Source organism: Moschus berezovskii, chromosome 23, assembly GCF_049115385.1.
Source record: "Moschus berezovskii isolate FMDL1 chromosome 23, NW_MosBer_1.0, whole genome shotgun sequence".
Classification (NCBI taxonomy): Eukaryota; Metazoa; Chordata; class Mammalia; order Artiodactyla; family Moschidae; genus Moschus; species Moschus berezovskii.
The window spans coordinates 42,162,561-42,181,699 of NC_142482.1; the positions used below are offsets into that span (position 1 = coordinate 42,162,561).

The 19,139-nt window shown below is 38.0% G+C and overlaps 1 pseudogene; it reads left to right on the forward strand.

Moving 5' to 3' along the window:
* The first annotated feature begins 16,510 nt into the window (after positions 1 to 16,510).
* LOC129543443 (putative olfactory receptor 2W6 pseudogene) lies at positions 16,511 to 17,440 on the forward strand (annotated as a pseudogene).
* The last annotated feature ends 1,699 nt before the right edge of the window (positions 17,441 to 19,139 follow it).

Consider the following 19,139-nt stretch of genomic DNA (forward strand, 5'->3'; position numbering starts at 1 on the left):
TTATTTTCCTAATCCAAGTAATTTTTTTTTTCCTGCAATGCTGGAAAGCTGAGTTCAATCCCTGGGTTTGGAAGTTCCCTGGAGGAGGGCATGGCAACCCACTCCAGTATTCTTGCCTGGAGAATCCCCATGGATAGAGGAGCCTGGAGGGCTGCAGTCCATGAGGTCGCAAATAGTCAGACAGGACTGAGCAACTACGCACAACAGCACATTCTGATTGCTGCTTTCTTTAAATTGTAGTGATGAATATATATAACATAATATTTGTGATTTTTACCATATTTGAGTGTACAGTTCAGGGGCATTAAATATAATCATATTTTTGTGCAATCTTCACCACTGTCCATCTCCAGATTATTTTTCATTTTTCTAAACTAAAACTCTGTGCCTATTAAACAATAAATACCCATTTTCCCCTCACCCAAGCTCCTGGCAACCTTCATTCTACTTTTTATCTCTATGATTTTGATTACTCTAGGTGCCTAATAGAAGTGGAATTATAAAGTATTTGTGTATTTTTGTGACTGACATTTCACTTAGCATAATGTCTTCAAGATCCGTCTATCTTGTAACATGTGAGGATTCCCTTCTTTTTTAAAAACTGAATATCACTTAATTGTATGGATATACCACATTTTGTCTGGTCATTCATCTTTCAAAGGACACTTGTTTGCTTTCACCTTTTGGCTATTGTGAATAATACTGACATGAACAGGGGTATACAAATATCTCTTTGAGACCCCACTTTCAGTTCAGTTTGGGTATACTCCCAGAAGTGGAATTACTGGATCATATGGAAATTCAGCTTTTAAATTTTGAAGAACTGCCTGCTGGATAATGTGGAAATTCTATCTTTAATTTTTTGAAGAAATGCCTTACTGTTTTCCATAGTGACTGCACCATTTTATATCCTACTAGCAGCACTAAGGGTCGGACACGACTGAGCGACTTCACTTTCACTTTTCACTTTCACACATAGGAGAGGGAAATGGCAACCCACTCCAGTGTTCTTGCCTGGAGAATCCCAGGGATGGGGTAGCCTGGTGGGCTTCCGTCTATGGGGTCACACAGAGTCAGACATAACTGAAGTGACTTAGAAGCAGCAGCAGCAGCAGCAGCAGCGTACAAAGGTTCTAATTTCTCTATGTGCTCACCTACATATCTCATTTTTATAGAGATGTCAGACTGATATAGTAATGTTTTGAATATAAATGTAATCTTACCTGCAGTCTAAAATTTGAGAATGTTTTTCATGATATACTTTTATAACATTAGGAAAATAGTAGAGTTCTATTTGTTCATGTCTAATTTAAGTTGATTAATAGAACAACATTCCTCAAGAAGTGAAGTTTATTTGTAATAGGATATAAATATTAATTCTGTTAATATACAGTTATAAATAACCTGAGAAGAAGGCAAAAAAGGCAGTCTTATTAGATTCATAGAAGACACAATGGGAAAGAAATTGCAAATGATATCGGAGACATAAATTTAATTTAATTTAAATCTAATTATAAGAGTAATCAAGAATGTTAAATCTACAGGATGAGACTGAACATTGATACTAAAGCCTTTCAGTTCAGTTCAGTTCAGTTCAGTCGCTCAGTCATGTCCGACTCCTTGCGACCCCATGAATCACAGCACGCCAGGCCTCCCTGTCCATCACCAACTCCCAGAGTTCACTCAAACTCATGTCCATCGAGTCGGTGATGCCATCCAGCCATCGCATTCTCTGTCGTCCCTGTTTCCTCCTGCCCCCAATCCCTCCCAGCATCAGAGTCTTTTCCAGTGAGTCAACTCTTCACATGAGGTGGCCAAAGTATTGGAGTTTCAGCTTTAGCATCAGTCCTTCCAATGAACACCCAGGATTGATCTCCTTTAGAATGGACTGGTTGGATCTCCTTGCAGTCCGAGGGACTCTACTGCATGTTATTGAAACATTCTATAGGATAGTAGAAATTATAGTTTTAGAAGTGATTTCCCTAAGAATACAATTGAGTACATGTATTCATTGTATCAAACATAAATAAATGAATTCAGTTCAATCCTTATAATAAATATGTGTACATGCTCAGTCATGTCCAACTCTTTTGACTCCACGGACTGTAGCCCACCAGGCTCCTCTTTCCATGAGATTTTTCTGGCAAAAATGCTGGAGTGGGTTGCCATTTTCCTTCTTCAGGGGATCTTCCCAACCCACTGATGGAACCAGTGTCTCCTGCATCTCCTGCATTATAGGCAGATTCCTTACCTGTGAGCCACCAGGGAAGCCTCCTATCAAAAGTATATCTATCCTTATAATAAGGCTTCCCTGGTGACTCAGGGGCAAAGAATCTGCCTGCAAAGCAGGAGACCCAGGTTTGATCCCTGAGTCAGGAAGATCCCCTGGAGAAGGAAATGGTAGCTCACTCCAGTGTTCTTGAGTAGGAAATCCCATGGACAGAGGAGCCGGGTGGCTTACAGTCCATGGGGGTGGCAGAGAGTTGGACGTGACTTAGTGACTAAACAATAACATCCTTATAATTCTGTCTAAGGAGTTTTTGTAACAAAATTATATGCATGATAACCATTTCCACTGAGGATCAGAGGAACAAAATGAGAAACAAAAATGGCAGATATATTTAACATATGGGAAAACGTCACGTGGAAGAGTTAGACTTGATTTGTATGGTTTCTATCAAAGGACTGTAGTCTGCTCTTAGAGTTATCAAATACTAATTTATTTTTCTTTATGCCCACATGTAAAGATACGTTCAATGCCTCCAAAACAGAGACATCTCCAAAATTTATATCATTCCCGGCATTTAGCTAAAAGTCTAGGAACTCCATATAACTGGGCAGCAGTCTCTCTACATGGATCCTCTTGGTCTAGAGACGTACAATAAAAGATATCTTCTTGCTCCCTCCCTCTTCAACATACACTTAGTATTTATTGATGGAAATATTCAAGTGAAGAAAGTGTAATAAAGAAGAGAAAGTGACAAGTTGGGTCAAATGCTTTTCTAGGAGAGATAAGATCAAGCTTGAAATTCACCATTGTATTTGGCAAATTGGAGGCAATTTGTGACACTAACAAAAGCTGTTTTTGTATAGTGATGGAGTCAAATTCCAGAATAGAATAGGTTAAAAAAGAATAGAAGAAATAGAATTACTTTATTTCCTTTATAAAGTACTAACAATTTTATTTATTTTTTGGCTGCACTCTATGGCATGTGTGATCTTCCCTAACCAGGAATAAGATAATGGTCCCTGCAATGGAGGGGAGTCTTAACCACCCAACTGTCAGGAAATTCCAAAAGAATTTATTTCTGAGAAATTTTTCTGTGAAGGGGAATGATTACTAGAAATGCACCTGGTGGGGGAAGTGAGGTCATGAAAGGTTTGAGGTATTTTGTTTTGTTTGTTTGTTTAAGATGTTAGAATTAATGGTATATTTGTTTTCTCCTGGGAAGAATGAAATAAGAGAATTTGATGACATAATAGAAATATGGGTAAATTCCTGGAGTTACACCCTTGAATAGGTGAGGTAGAATGGGGTATAAGGAACAACTGAAAAGTTGTTCCTGTTAAGTAAAAAGTTAGTAAACAGAAACACCAATTAAATAGAATCTATCACATGGATAGAGGAGCCTGGTAGGCTGCAGTCCATGGGGTCGCTAAGGGTCGGACACGACTGAGTGACTTCACTTTCACACATTGGAGAAGGAAATGGCAACCCACTCCAGTGTTCTTGCCTGGAGAATCCCAGGGATGGGGGAGCCTGGTGGGCTTCCGTCTATGGGGTCACACAGAGTCGGACACAACTGAAGTGACTTAGCAGCAGCAGCAGCAGCAGACATCAGAAGGGGGAGCTCTCACACCTTCCCACGCTTTGCATTGTTAGCAGAGCCCGGTAGAAGAAGAAAGACTCCTCTTCTTTACTGGCAAAGACTCAGCTAATGAAAAGCCATGAATTCTTTTTATCTACCGCCCTCCTAATTTCCTTTTCCTCTCTAGAGTATTCGCTTTCCCTTGCTGTGTGGGAACTTGAATGTGGGTTGGTAAGATAGCAGACCCTGAACTGCAATTCTCCGCTGATTTCAAGTAAATCCATCTTTGTTGGAGAAATATCTAGCAGTCCATTTGCTTCAGGACAATATTTTGTTGACCCAGACAAGGACCAGGAAAGATTTTGAAGGTTCCAGGACTGGTGGACAAACAGATGAGGTACGCACAACTGTGATAATTGTCACTCCCTGCTTTTTTCAGGGACCCCAGAGTTTGAAGTTATATCTTTCTTCTGGATTGGAAACTGGCCTTTCTTTTCTTTTTTTCTTTCTATTTTCCTCTTTCTTGTTTGAAGCTCTCCAGGCTTTTTGGGGGATCTGTTTAATGATTTTGTCTCTTTGGTTAAGGCCCTGTACCTCATGCAAGTGCTCTTTTGGCACTTTGGCCTGATTTTGAGATCAGACCTCTTCACTGACACTGGCTAACCTTCAGGCTATTCCTTCAAGGACAGGGGCTGTTTCTCCTGAAGCCAGCTAGCTTTCAACACATTCCTTCAGGAATAGGGGTTGCTTCTCTGAAATGGTGCTGGGTCTTTCAGCCTTCCACCTATTCCTCTTTTTTTTTTTTTTGACCACTCATCATGTGAGATCAGAATCTTAACCACTGGACTTCCAGGGAAGTCCCCTACCTATCCTTTGGGGGAAAAAAAAAACCTTACCAATGGTTCCTCTGGAACTCAGCTGCATTCTTAATTCTGGCTGGGATTGGCTTGCAAGGTGTTTGAATTGAGCCATTTGTGCTGTAAGCTATTTAAGTTGTTTGAAAATTATTCTCCACTCTAGAGGAAATGAGATACCAGTTAAGTTTCTTGAAAGCACACCCCCTACAGGCACTCAACAACACAGAGACAACTCTACACATGGACATCACCAGATGGTCAGTGCTGAAATCAGATGATTATATTCATTGCAGCCAAAGGTGGAGAAGCTCTATACAGTTAGCAAAAACAAGACCAGGAGCTGACTGTGGCTCAGATCATGAACTCCTTATTGCCAAATTCAGACTTAAATTGAAGAAAGTAGGGAAAATCACTAGACCATTTGGGTATGACCTAAATCAAATCCCTTATGATTATACAGTGGAAGTGGCAAATAGATTCAAGGGATTAGATCTAATAGAGTGCCTGAATAACTATGGACAGAGGTTCGTGACATTGTACAGGAAGCAGTGATCAAGACCATCCCCAGAAAAAGAAATGCAAAAAGGCAAAATGGTTGTCTGAGAAGGCCTTACAAATAACTGAGAAAAGATGAGATGATAAAGGCAAAGAAGAAAAGGAAAGATATACCTATATGAATAGAGAGTTCCAAAGAATAGCAAGGAGAGATAAGAAAGCCTTCCTCAGTGATCAATGCAAAGAAATTGAGGAAAACAATAGAATGGGAAAGACTAGAGATCTCTTCAAGAATATTAGAGATACCAAGGGAATATTTCATGCAAAGATGATCACAATAAAGGACAGAAATGGTATGTACCTAACACAAGGAGAAGATATTAAGAAGAGGTGGTAACAATACACAGAAGAACTATACAAAAAAGATCTTCATGACCCAGATAACCATGATGGTATGATCACTCTCCTAGAGCCAGACATCCTGGAATGTGAAATCAAGTAGGCCTGAGGAAGTATCACAACAAACAAAGCTAGTGGAGGTGATGGAATTCCAGCTGAGCTACGTCAAATCCTAAAAGATGATGCTGTGAAAGTGCTGCACTCAATATGCCAGCAGATATGGAAAACTCAGCAGTGGCCACAGGACTGGAAAAGGTCAGTTTTCATTCCAATCCCAAAGAAAGGCAATGCCAAAGAATGTTCAAACTACCCCACAATTGTACTCATCTCACATGCTAGCAACGTAATGCTCAAAATTCCCCAAGCCAGGCTTCAACAGTATGTGAACTAAGAACTTCCAGATATTCAATCTGGATTTAGAAAAGGCAGAAGAACCAGAAATCAAATTGCCAACATCTGTTGGATCATCGAAAAAGCAAAAGAGTTCCAGAAATCCATCTACTTCTGCTTTATTGACTATTCCAAAACCTTTGACTGTGTGGATCACCACAAACTGTGGAAAATTCTTCAAGAGATGGGAATACCAGACCACCCAACCTGCCTCCTGAGAAATCTGTATGCAGGTCAGGAAGCAACAATTAGAACTGGACATGGAACAACAGACTCATTCCAAATTGGGAAAAGAGTATGTCAAGGCTGTATACTGTTACCCTGCTTATTTAACTTCTATGCAGAGTACATTATGCAAAATGCTGGGTTGGATGAAGCACAAGCTGGAATCAAGATTGCCAGGAGATATATCAATAACCTCAGATATGCAGACGACACCACCCTTATGGCAGAAAGAGAAGAATAACTGAAGAACCTCTTGATGAAAGTGAAAGAGGAAAATGTAAATGAAGTGAAGTGAAAATCGCTCAGTTGTGTCCAACTCTTTGCGACCCAGTGGACTATACAGTCCAAGGAATTCTCCAGTCCAGGATACTAGAGAGGGTATCCTTTCCCTTCTCTGGGGGATCTTCCCAATCCAGGGATCGAGCCCAGGTCTCCCGCATTGAAGATGGATTCTTAAAAGCTGGCTTAAATCTCAACATTCAAAAAACTAATATCATGGCATCCGGTCCCATCACTTCATGGCAAAAAGATGGGGAAACAATGGAAACAGTGAGAAACTTTATTTTCTTGGGCTCCAAAATCACTGCAGGTGGTGACTGCAGTCATGAAATTAAAAGACACCTGCTCCTTTGAAGAAAAGCTATGACAAATCTGGGCAGCATGTTAAAAAGCAGAGACAATGCTTTGCTGACAAAGGTCTGTCTAGTCAAAGCTATGGTTTTTCTAGTAGTCATGCATGGATATGAGAATTGGATTATAAAGGAAGCTGAGTGCCAAAGAAATGATGCTTTTGAACTGTGGTGTTGGAGAAGACTCTTGAGAGTCCCTTGACTGCAAGGAGATCAAACCAGTCAATCCTAAAGGAAATCAGCCCTGAATATTCATGGGAAGGGCTGATGCTGAAGCTGAAACTCCAGTACTTTAGCCACCTGATTCGAAGAACTGATACATTGGAAAACACCCTGATGCTGGGAAAGATTGAAGGTGGGAGGAGAAGGGAGTGACAGAGGATGAGATGGTTGGATGGCATCACCAACTCGGTGGACTTGAGTTTGAGCAAGCTCCAGGAGTTGGTAATGGACAGGAAAGCCTGGTGTGCCTCAGTCCGTGGGGTCACAGAGTCAGACACGACTGAGTGACTGAACTGAATGGAACAGGCACTCTGACCTAACTGTGGTCTTTCCTTCTGCACATTTGTAACTAAATGGACAGACATGACCAAAGGCAATTTGGAATATCAATGGTCATTATGCAGGACTTTTGAAATCCCTAAACTTAGTTTCCTCAAAACTGAATTGGCCTATGATAGCACAGTAAATTTCCAGAACTGAATGGAATAGTTATTTTAAATGATATTTCAAGGCTTCCCTCAAATCTGTAGTCTAAAATTGCTTCTTTGCAAAATAGGATTTTAAAATTAACGAAGGCAAAGAAATGATTAAGGAAAAATAAAATGGCTCAGGCTTTTCTTGCTTAGCTTCTTTGTCTCAGGCTCCACTTCTGGCATCATTATCTTCCTTCCCTTCTCTGATACCTGTGCCTTCATTATCTCCTGAAGTCCCCCACAATAATTCTCTCACCAAAACTTCCCCTTTTTCTGAAACTCTCCCCACTCCCCTTTCCTCTGAATTATCAGAACCTGTCCCTTTAAACATAAACCTTCTGAGGATCCAGAAGCTAAATAGTTTCCTATATTTCCAGGACTAAAGCTCAACTTTGAGCTGAAGTCAAGGATTTTCCCAAAGAAACCAAATATTCTCACAGATTTGCTGCGGAATGTAACGCAGTCATTCAAATCTATCTATCTGAGTTCTCTGACTTAGTATCAACTAGTTTTTATGCAGTGAAGGCCAGGCCCAGCATTGAATGAAAACTCACTAACTGGGAAAATTCCAAAAGGCTTCTAGAATTACAACTGGAGACCAGTCCACTAATTTATATACTCAGGCTTGGGCAAATGCTAGGCAGCTTCATCAAACGATTGGCTTTTTTGACTTTGTTGATGGGAGTAGGCTTGAACACAAAAATCTGATGAACCTGGTCATGAATATTACAATGGACTTCATATTGTTCTTAATGAAATTTCCAATATTCCTTCAGATGTTCCTTCTGCTCAGGTAGCTCTTAACTCTATGTTTATTAATAGTCTGAACTGGGACCGTCCCGTCTTGTCAAAAGGGGACCAGGCTAGAATAAGAAACTGTGTCCAATCCAGATTTAGTTAATCTGGCAAAGCAGCTTTTTCACACTCTAGATGAGTCAACTATAAGGAAGATGAGCAAAATTCTTAATAATTACAGTAAACGAAGCCTCCTAAGTGAAGCTAAACCCTCCTAGTTTCTGCTATTAAATATTGTTGCAAACTTTAGACCCCTACCCACCTTTCCAAAGTCCTCCCAATTCTCAAAGACAGTGTTCCAAGGAACTTTAGATGCTCTTCCCAATCCTTTAGTCACGAAGTCATGTCCAACTCTTAGGACCCCATGGATTGTAGCCCACCAGGCTCTTCTGTCCATGGGATTTCCCAAGCAAGAATACTGGAGTGGGTTGCCATTTCCTTCTCCATGGGACCTTCCTAATTCAGGTATCGAACTTGTGTCTCCTGCATTGCAGGCAGACTCTTTACCAACTGAGCCACCAGGGAAGTCCCCTTAAACATTAGCTTAGAGAAACATTATTCCTGATTGAGGATGAATCTCTTCTAGTCCTAATTGATCTGGAGCCACACTCTGGGTGCTCAGCATCACTACAATAAAAGAGCCCCTGACTGAGAGAACTGAGAAATTTCACACAGTAGGGATCTCCAGTGAAACTCAAAAGATTCCTATCTCTGAACTTACTACCTTTAGCTTAGGCCTTTAGAGAAACACAGACTCTTACCTCCACCCTATCCATATATTAGGCTGAGATTTCTAAGAGAAGTATCATGCCAAAATTTCTTTCTTTCAAAAGGGGAAAACAGTTCTAGAAATGGACACTTGTCATCAAAGAAATGAACCAGTTGAATTAAATAACTTTTAGACATCGTTTATTTGTTCAGTCTCTGACAGGATTGGAACTGATTTTGGAAGCACTGTTCATTTGTCCCTATGAAATCAGCTGCCACCTTCTTTATGGGAAAAATCTCCAACTGATGTTGGCAGAATTCATAGCACATCTCCCATCAAGATTCAAATAGATCCTTAATACCTCTTCCTAGAATTAGTCAATGCCCTATAAGTTAAAAGGTCCAAGTCATAAAGCCCATAACAGAAGATTACACGGTCAAGGCTTCATTCCTACACTAACCCTTGTAACACTCCTATTTCACTGGTGAGAAAACCTAAGACTAGAGGTGTAGGTTTGTCCAGGACCTCGCAGCAATAAACAACATTGATATCCCTTGACACTCGGTTGTTTATAACACTCATAGGCAACTAACACCCATTCCCACCAGAAGTAAATTCTTTACTGTAATGATATATTCAGTTCATTCTTTATTATTCTAATTGGTGAAACAAACCAATACCTTTTTGCCCTTAGAGCTTACTCCTTTAAAAATCACCTGTACCTTTTTTCCAAAATGTTCATTGTACAGCAAGTCTTCAGCATATTTACTATCACCTTGTAGATGGACTGAAATAATTGACAATTACTGAGTAACAACCAAGCACTAACTTTGCTAGGCACTGGGAATATAGCAGTAAACATAATGTTTAATGAGAAATAAATATATTGTAGAGTGGAAAAATAATGTGCAATCAAAAAATACAATAGAATCAATAACAGTGTTCATCTTTTTCTCTGTCTTAAATAGGGTGTAATTTTGACACAATGTTGTAACTTTTCTTTATCATCTTCCTTGCTTTCCTTATGAAATCCTCAAAGACAGGTAACATAACATTTATTTATATACAAACTGTCATTCACAAGGCCTGTAAATATGTTTGATAAATAAAAGTTTACTGAATCCCCAGAGTAATTCTGCTTTAGGAGTTTTTATGGGAACTGCTGCTGAAGATTAAGCACAAAAAAACAACAAAAAGTCACTGATCAGAGAATAGTCTCCTAGAAAATCCCACTAAATCCCTGCTCAACAAAATGCCATCTAAAAGCAAAGGGATCATTATTCTAGTTATGTTGGAAAAGTTGAGATTTGATGGTGTGCATGATGTTGTCGGGTAAATCCTCAGGGCTGCTGAGTAGCTCTTAGAGGCAACTGTAAAGCAAAGGGAACACAACAGTGATGGGAGCTGAGTTACGTTAGCTTTCCACTGCGATCGGTCCTTAACTGACTGATTCTCCTCTAAAACCCTAGAGATTGCTCCATTTTGAGAGTGATAATGAAACTCATTTGAAACTTTTTAATAACTGCATGCAGCATGGGGAGAGCATGTTAATCAGCTCTCCTCTTCAAAGAGTTGAATCCCTGTGGACATAGAGAAAACAAGATCATGGTTATCAGTAGTTCAAGTCTGTCATTATAATGAGATCTCTAGGGTCTTGTTTTCCTTCCAACTTGTGCAAAGAGCAGCAGAAGTTGAAAATCGCTCTCCCTCTTGCTCTAGTTTTAAATATTACTCATTGACCTCATCATGACCTTGAGAATCCCTTCAGATTTTCCATAATTATTCAGAGGGAAATTTCACATGAGTGAATGTAGCCATGTTTGAATATTACAAGAAAATAGAAATGGCCTAAGAAAAATCACTTTTCTCAATAGATCCAAACATTTCACATTCTTCATTTTTTTCAATCCATAATCTTTTCTTATCTCCTTTAGAACATAACTGTTAAGACAAATAAGTCACTTGTTCAGTGAAATAATTGGCAGGTTATATTTTCTTTTCACTTAAAGACAAGAAGAAAGTAAATGACTCAAACAAAAGTCCGCATTTCTTCTTGGTTTGGATTTATCAATTTTATGTTCATATAAACAACTGCACAATATTTAAACATAGAAAGCAATGTACTATTACATATAACCTTTCCCCAAACTTATTCACACTCTTACCTTGAAAAATACCAAGAAGGAAATCAAGCTAATGTGTTTTTTAAAATAACCTAGTCACCTGTGTAAAAATATTTTTTGTTTACAAGTTCCATTTGAGCTTATAGAATCAAAGTGAAGTTTCAGTTCAGTTCAGTTCAGTTCAGTCGCTCAGTCGTGTCCGACTCTTTGTGACCCCATGAATCGCAGCACGCCAGGCCTCCCTGTCCATCACCAATTCCCGGAGTTCACTCAAACTCACCTCCATCAAGTTGGTGATGCCATCCAGCCATCGCATTCTCTGTCGTCCCCCTCTCCTCCTGCCCCCAATCCTTCCCAGAGTCTTTTCCAGTGAGTCAACTCGTCGCATGAGGTGGCCAAAGTATTGGAGTTTCAGCTTTAGCATCAGTCCTTCCAATGAAGTTTAATTACAGGGAAATGAAAGTCTCTAGTATAGTAGATTTTTGGTCTCAGTTCTACAAATCATTTTTCTGCTTTGATTTTGAAAATCATATGTTTTCTCTATCTAAATGTCAAACTGAAAGAGCCAAAATTATTTATTTCCTACCAAATTCCTGGGCATAGTGAGGAAATAATGAGGTGATGAATTTAATTATGTGGTTACATTAATGTGGGTCAGAAAACTGGGCAGCTGTAGAGCTCTGGATCAATGTGATCCTGTTTTGCAAGGCAAAATCATGGGCTCTATACCACATGTCTGCAACTGCTTGTAATAATTTTTATGCTTTATGGATGTGATGCAAACGTTTGTATTCTTTGGGAGGTTACAATTGTTCTAGAGACTAACCTAAGTATTAAACTTCAGTCAAATTACTTTTATTCACTTCCAAAATTTTATTTAACTCTTTTAAATGTTAAGGTAGCATATACTCCAGAGAAGGCAACGGCACCCCACTCCAGTACTCTTGCCTGGAAAATGTCATGGACAGAGGAGCCTGGAAGACTGCAGTCCATGGGGTCACTGAGGGTCAGACACGACTGAGCGACTTCACTTTCACTTTTCACTTTCATACATTGGAGAAGGAAATGGCAGCCCACTCCAGCGTTCTCGCCTGGAGAATCCCAGGGATGGGGGAGCCTGGTGGGCTGCCATCTATGGGATCGCACAGAGTCGGACACGACTGAAGTGACTTAGCAGCAGCAGCAGCATATATTCATGATTATATGTTACATTTTCATATGGCTATGTTAACTTTTTTTAACTTTAGAAGATTGAAAATCCTCTTCCTTCAAACTCTCTAATTATCTTTGCATATTTATGTAAACCATAGAAATGGGAATACACGATATCTGAAATTTTGAAACTTTGAAAAGTTTATTTTATATACTTAACATAATTATAGTTTAATACTTTTATTAATTTAAATATATTGTTTTAAATATAATTTAAATTTAACATAATTTTATTATGTTCATTATAGTTAATACATATATTTTAGATATTTAATACAGAATATACTTAAAATATACTTAAATATTTTACTTTGTCTTCATTATCAATAAAACACAGTTCAGTTCAGTCACTCAGTCGTGTCTGACTCTTTGTGACCCCATGAATCACAGCACGCCAGGCCTCTGTTGTGTGTGATTTTTATTTTATTTTACAACTATGCAAACATTTATTTAACAACTATTCAGTCAATGGACATTTAGTCTTTTTCCTTTTTTAGCTACAATGTAACTGTACTACATAGAACTTTATGTATACTTATAAAGGCAATCCTAATGGTTAATCCCATGAAATGAAATTAATGAGTCAAAGACCTATAATTTGGCAAAATCATCCTCCAAAAATTTAAACCAAATACAAAGCATGAGTGCCATTTTCTTTTATCTTCACAAACTCTGAATGTTACCAAGCTGAAAGGTATTTGCAATATAATCAGAGAAAAATATCTTATTGTTTTGATTGTAATTATTTAAATATAGAGGTTCCCCTTTATGTATCACTGTCTTGTCATGGCAAAGGGGCTTGCAGAACTCAATGAAGTTATGAGCCGTGCTGTGACCAAACCATTGCCACCACCACCAATGAGTTTTAAATAACTTCAGGTTGGGGAAAATATGTAAACTCTAATGGGTCACATCAGTGACTATGATTAGTGCTTTTTCTCAGGTTTTGCAACACTCTTAGTGGAATTGTTCAGGCTTTCATTTCACTGATTGTGGAAATGATGTTATCATTTTGGAGGTTTGAAGTGGGGGGACACAATTTTATCTTCTCCAAAAGATAATCAATGTGGTTTCCATGTTTCCTTTGAATACAATTTAAAGAACACCATTCAACCAAATCTCATATATTTATTCTATATTTACTATATTCCAGTAACTTTACCAATCTAAGTAAAAATAAAGGCTATAAGTCAAGTGACAAAAAGAAACATAATATGCTTTTTTTGTATTATCTTTTTAAAAACTGATTAAAATAGAAAAAATTAGACTTTCAAATTCTTTCCTTGACAAAAGACTAAGTCTCATTTCAATTTAAGAATAAAAAGTTTTCCAAAAGCTGTTCATATTTGCACTGTGTTGCCAAGCTTGATTTTTTTGCCCTACCAAATACCAGGAGTACTTTTCCACAGAAATAAAGGTTCAAATTGTGAGGATATGGACAATTGTGGTCCCAGTCAGAAAGCAAGAAAAGAACCTAAGAGTTTTGATTCTCAATCATCTGATGTTGTTGCAAGATTTCCCCTAAGAATATACTCTGTTCTCTTTGGTGGCCCAGCTAATTACCCAAAGGAGTGTTCAGGCCCCATGATCTCAATAAGAAACTATGTTATGCCTCCTTTCAGGCACCATTTTTGATTCTAAGAAATTAGTCCTCTGGTTGGTTGTTTTTTTTTTTTTTCCAATCTGGGTCTACAAGAGTGTCCTCAGTTGCACTGCTTATCTTCCAGGGGCTTTAGTTGACAGCTCCTGAAGGCCTCCTGCAGGCTGGGTATTTGGCCCAAATGGCAGGCAGACAGAAGGAATACTAATGCTATTTTCTATTTCAATTGCCTCTTTTCTCCATAATTTAACTACCATATGGCACTCATTCCACTTTGCCTTTTCTATGAGGTAGTGATATACCATTACTCCATCACTTTACTCAAATTATAAGAAAAGGAATTCACACAGCCTTTACAACTCTTATCTTCAGGAAGAAACTAGACTCTAATGCATGGGAGACAGTTTGGAGCTCGACTGGCAGCTCCTTTCTTGACAAAGTTAAGATCTTTGTAACCACTTCTATATAACTTCTGGTGCATTAGTCTCATATCACCCTATTGTTACTTTCTACCTATATTAACTGTACAATCTTCACAAAATCCCAGATAACAAATCCCAACCAGGGGGAAAAATATTAATATGTGGTTTCCCTAGATCACTTGGGAAAGCTGAAAACAGGTAAGCCTAAATAACTAGGAAAAATTAAGAAAATTTTCTTTCTTTCACTTTGGTATACTGTATTTGGCTGTGGAAAATAAATTTGCTATAATAACTTTGAAGTTGAGAAGTTTTCACCAAAAATAAGCTTTTTATTAGAAAATCAGAATATTTGTGGCAATGATATGTGCTACTCTGCTTTATTTTTTTCCAAACTTACTAGTTGAATATATTATTATTAATTGTCTTGATTCCCTAAATCACACAGCAATCTAGATATTTTATAATATTCATTTAATAATTTTACTCTTATTATTTATGCCTAAGTTATCAAAACATCAACAGGACTAAGTTCAAGGTGTGTTTTCTTCTGTGCCTACTCTTCTGTTTTTTTTCACATTTGTCACCTTTTCATGGAAATCCCTCAGAAATCACCCAACTAAAAATTAAAAAAAAAAAAATTCAGCATTTCTATTTTCTTAGGTAAGCATGTGTTTGATGCCACAGAATAATTAAATTCCTCATTTTATTCTTCTGTGGATACAATCTTTATAGGAACTCTTTAGATAATATTTTAAAAATTTTTTACCATACTTCCCTAACACAGGGTATATAGTTTTTATGACAATAACACTAGTTAATGAATGGCATTACAAATTGTGGTAGAAAAAAAATTATGGTAGACATAGATTTTGAGTTTTCAGATAGCTAATCAATTCTGGAATTTTAGGAACTCTTAAAATTATACTTTTAACAGTTTTTTTTTTTAAAACAAATGAAAATTTTATTTTTCTTCATAATCATCAAGAAGAAAATGTTGGCATTTTTAACAAGAAATCAGAAGAAAGAAGTTACTTTCACACTTAAAGTAAATACACTCAATTTAAATTTTCTTTCAATTGTAATTGTTTTAAAAAATAATTGCGATATTTAGTTTCATTATTACCCTAATGGTCTTTATTCCAAATAAAAATCTCTCTTTTATGAATCCAGGACTCTCTTTATTCTTAACCATATTAGGGTCCATCTGTTTTTTGTTTTTAATTTACTTTTTAAAGTTACTCTTTATGTACCACACTATCTTTCCTTTTTTCTCCATTCATCCTGATTGCCATGCACTTCTCTTCTGCAAGATAATCATGTTGTTCTGATGTTTCTAGAAGCCTAAGAGAAGACAGATTATACCCAAAGTTGCTATTTTATTACTGGATAGAATGTCCTCTCTGATCCTAGAAATCTAGATTACAGAATTCTATTTCTTTCAAAGAAATTAATGATAGAGATCTGAGTTGAAAGCATTTCACAGGAAGAACTGGGATGTTTAGTAGATACAATAATAATCTAAGTGAAAATGATGACACTATGATGCAAATACATACTTGAACAACATTAATAAGATTATAATAGTTCAGATCATGGTAGGCAGTTTTTTGGTGATTTTCAAATCTTGTCTTGGATACTGAGATTAGTCCTGATTGTCAGATTTCCAGAAGGTCATTGTCAACATTTAGGGTTTTCGGAAGACATCTACTAGGGTAATAATATACATGATAACCTTGTTATAAGAACTGTTAAAGGAAAGTGAATGCTTTGGCCTAAAGAAAATTTAGGTATGGTAACTCGTTTAAAATATTTTAATGATGGTCATATTAAGAGATATGAAGATATGATATATGCTCAATAAGATTTTTAAAACTTTGTCTCATGAATAAGGGGAAACTTTCTACTTGAAAAAAAGTCGTTGATTCTCGTTCTGAATTTTCCAACAATGAAGTAACCTGCCTATGTGTTTGAACAAATGATAAACAAATTATGTGGCTGGGCAGAAGTTATTCAAATATTGAATGGGTTGCGAGACTTGATGTTGTACATGTTCCTTAAAAATCCTGATTTTCAATGGTTTTCAGAAAATAAAGATGAAGTATTCTTTATTTCATTCTTACCAGTTATACAGGTGATATGAAAAGAAGGCAATGGAAAAGTCCAATGACAGCTCAGAGTATGGTTTTATCTTAGTGGGCTTCTCTGATCGTCCCAAGCTGGAGATGGTGCTCTTCGTAGTAAATTTTACTCTGTATGCAGTGGCTGTCCTAGGAAATTCAGCCATAATCCTTGTGTGTATATTAGACTCTCGACTTCATACACCAATGTACTTCTTTCTGGCAAATCTTTCCTTTTTAGATCTCTGCTTCAGTACTAGCTGTATCCCCCAGATGCTGGTTAACCTCTGGGGCCCTGATAAGACCATCAGCTATGCGGGCTGTGTTGTCCAGCTTCTCTCTTTCCTTTCTGTTGGAGGAGTCGAGTGCATCCTTCTGGCTGTCATGGCCTATGACCGCTACGCTGCAGTCTGTAAGCCCTTGCATTATACGGTCATTATGCACCCCCAGCTGTGCTTACGACTGGTGGCTGTGGCCTGGGGAAGTGGACTGGTCAATGCCATCGTCATGTGCCCACTGACAATGACTCTCTCCAGATGTGGTCAGCGACGAGTTAACCATTTCCTCTGTGAAATGCCGGCACTGATCAAGATGGCTTGTGTGGACGCTCGTGCAGTGGAAATGCTGGCCTTCACCTTTGCCATTCTCATCGTCCTACTGCCCCTCACTCTTATTCTTGTCTCCTACGGCTACATCGCAGCAGCTGTGCTGAGGATCAAGTCAGCTGCTGGGCGCCGGAAGGCCTTCAATACCTGTAGCTCCCACCTCACTGTGGTCTCCTTGTTCTATGGGAGCATCATCTATATGTATATGCAGCCAGGAAACAGCTCTTCTCAAGACCAAGGCAAGTTTCTCACCCTCTTCTACAACCTGGTGACTCCCATGTTGAATCCACTCATCTACACCTTAAGGAATAAGGAGGTGAAAGGGGCGCTGAAAAAGGTTTTGGGGAGGCAACAATGAAATATAGAGGTATGTTAAGTTAGAATGTCCTAGGAAATTTTTTTTTTCAAACATTACTGTTTATGTTGTGCTTAACATCACTTTAGCCAATGTATCAAATATTCTTGGATTTGTTTTTCAAATGTGGATAAATACACTGAAGTGTATCCAGAATCAATGTGAATCAACCCAAAACTTTAGGTACACACAATGTGGATGTAACTTTACCATGAGCCACCAGGGAAGCCCATTATATATCCTAAGTTATAAAACTGAGTAGATAGTTTCAAGCTTCTTAAAAAAAACTTTGTAGCTATTCTCATCCTGAGTTTTTAAACTGCAAAACTATTCCCTGGTGGCTCAGATGGTAAAGATTCTGCCTGCAATGTGGGAGACCCAGTTGGATCCCTGGGTCAGGAAGATCCCCTGGAGTAGGAAATGGCAACCCGCTCCAGTATTCTTTCCTGGGAAATCCCATGGACAGAGGAGCCTGGCAGACTACAGTTCCGGAGGTGGCAAAGATTCAGACACGACTGAGAGACTAACACTACTACTGGTATGGTCTGTAGCTCCTATGTAAATGAACCTGAGTCACAGAGAAGATAACTGGAATTCAGAAGTGTTGTATACATATCTGAACTTTTCCCATTATCCGCTAACAGTGCCTTTGTTAGAGTGTTTGGTGCATGTAGGGGTGACCTGATAACCAGCCCCAGCCTGTATCCTTTACTTGTACATTCTTTCACTCATGCTGGATATGCCATGGACTCAATGTGAGAATTCTCACCATTCTCCCTAATGTTTCTTTATTATTAATATGATGACATCACCCCTTCCCACATTGTCCTGTGCAAATGCCCTGTCCAAATCCTTCTCGTGCTTCAGTGGTCAACTCTAATGTGTGTGTGTGTGCTTTGTGGCTCAATCATATCTGTCTCTTTGTGCCCCCATGGACTGTAGCCCACCAGGCTCCTCTGTGCATGGAGTTCTCCAGGCAAGAACACTGGAATGGGTTGTCATGCCTTCCTCCAGGGGATCTTCCCAACCCAGGGATCAAACCCAGGTCTCCCACATTGCAGGCAGATTCTTTAATATTTGTAAAATTATCTGGGACTCTGATTTTAAAATACTCTGTCACTTCTTCTAAACTATTGTATTTTTATACAATGAAATGACCATTCTTCTAGTTAATTTTATTATATTTAGGTTTCTTGTGTTTCCTATTAGACTGTAAGTTCTTCGATGATAGGGCCATTTATTTTTTATTCTTTCTTAGCACCATTCCAAGTACTGATTTGCTAATAAAAATCTTACTTTTGGTGAAAACTTCAAAGTTCTTACCAGTTTCTTTCCACTGGAGTATTTTATTGTATTAGGAGATCATTTTTTAAAAATTGTTATTCAAAGGAATGAATCTATCATATGAATCTATCCCTCATCATTATGAGGCTTATTGAAAATAATATTTATCAACTTGAGAAGGAGGGCAAAAAATTCCACAGACATAACTATTCACATCCATTCTGTGTGAAATTAAATATCATAATTATATTTGATAAGAAAATTTAAATTAAAAGTATATTTATTTTTAAACATAAAAAGTAGCTTCTTGCCTCTGGTTTCTTGTTTAAAATGCTATTTTTTCAAGGGGGAGGGGATATATGTATACTTATAGCTGATTGATGTCTTTGTACAGCAGAAACCAACACAACATTGTAAG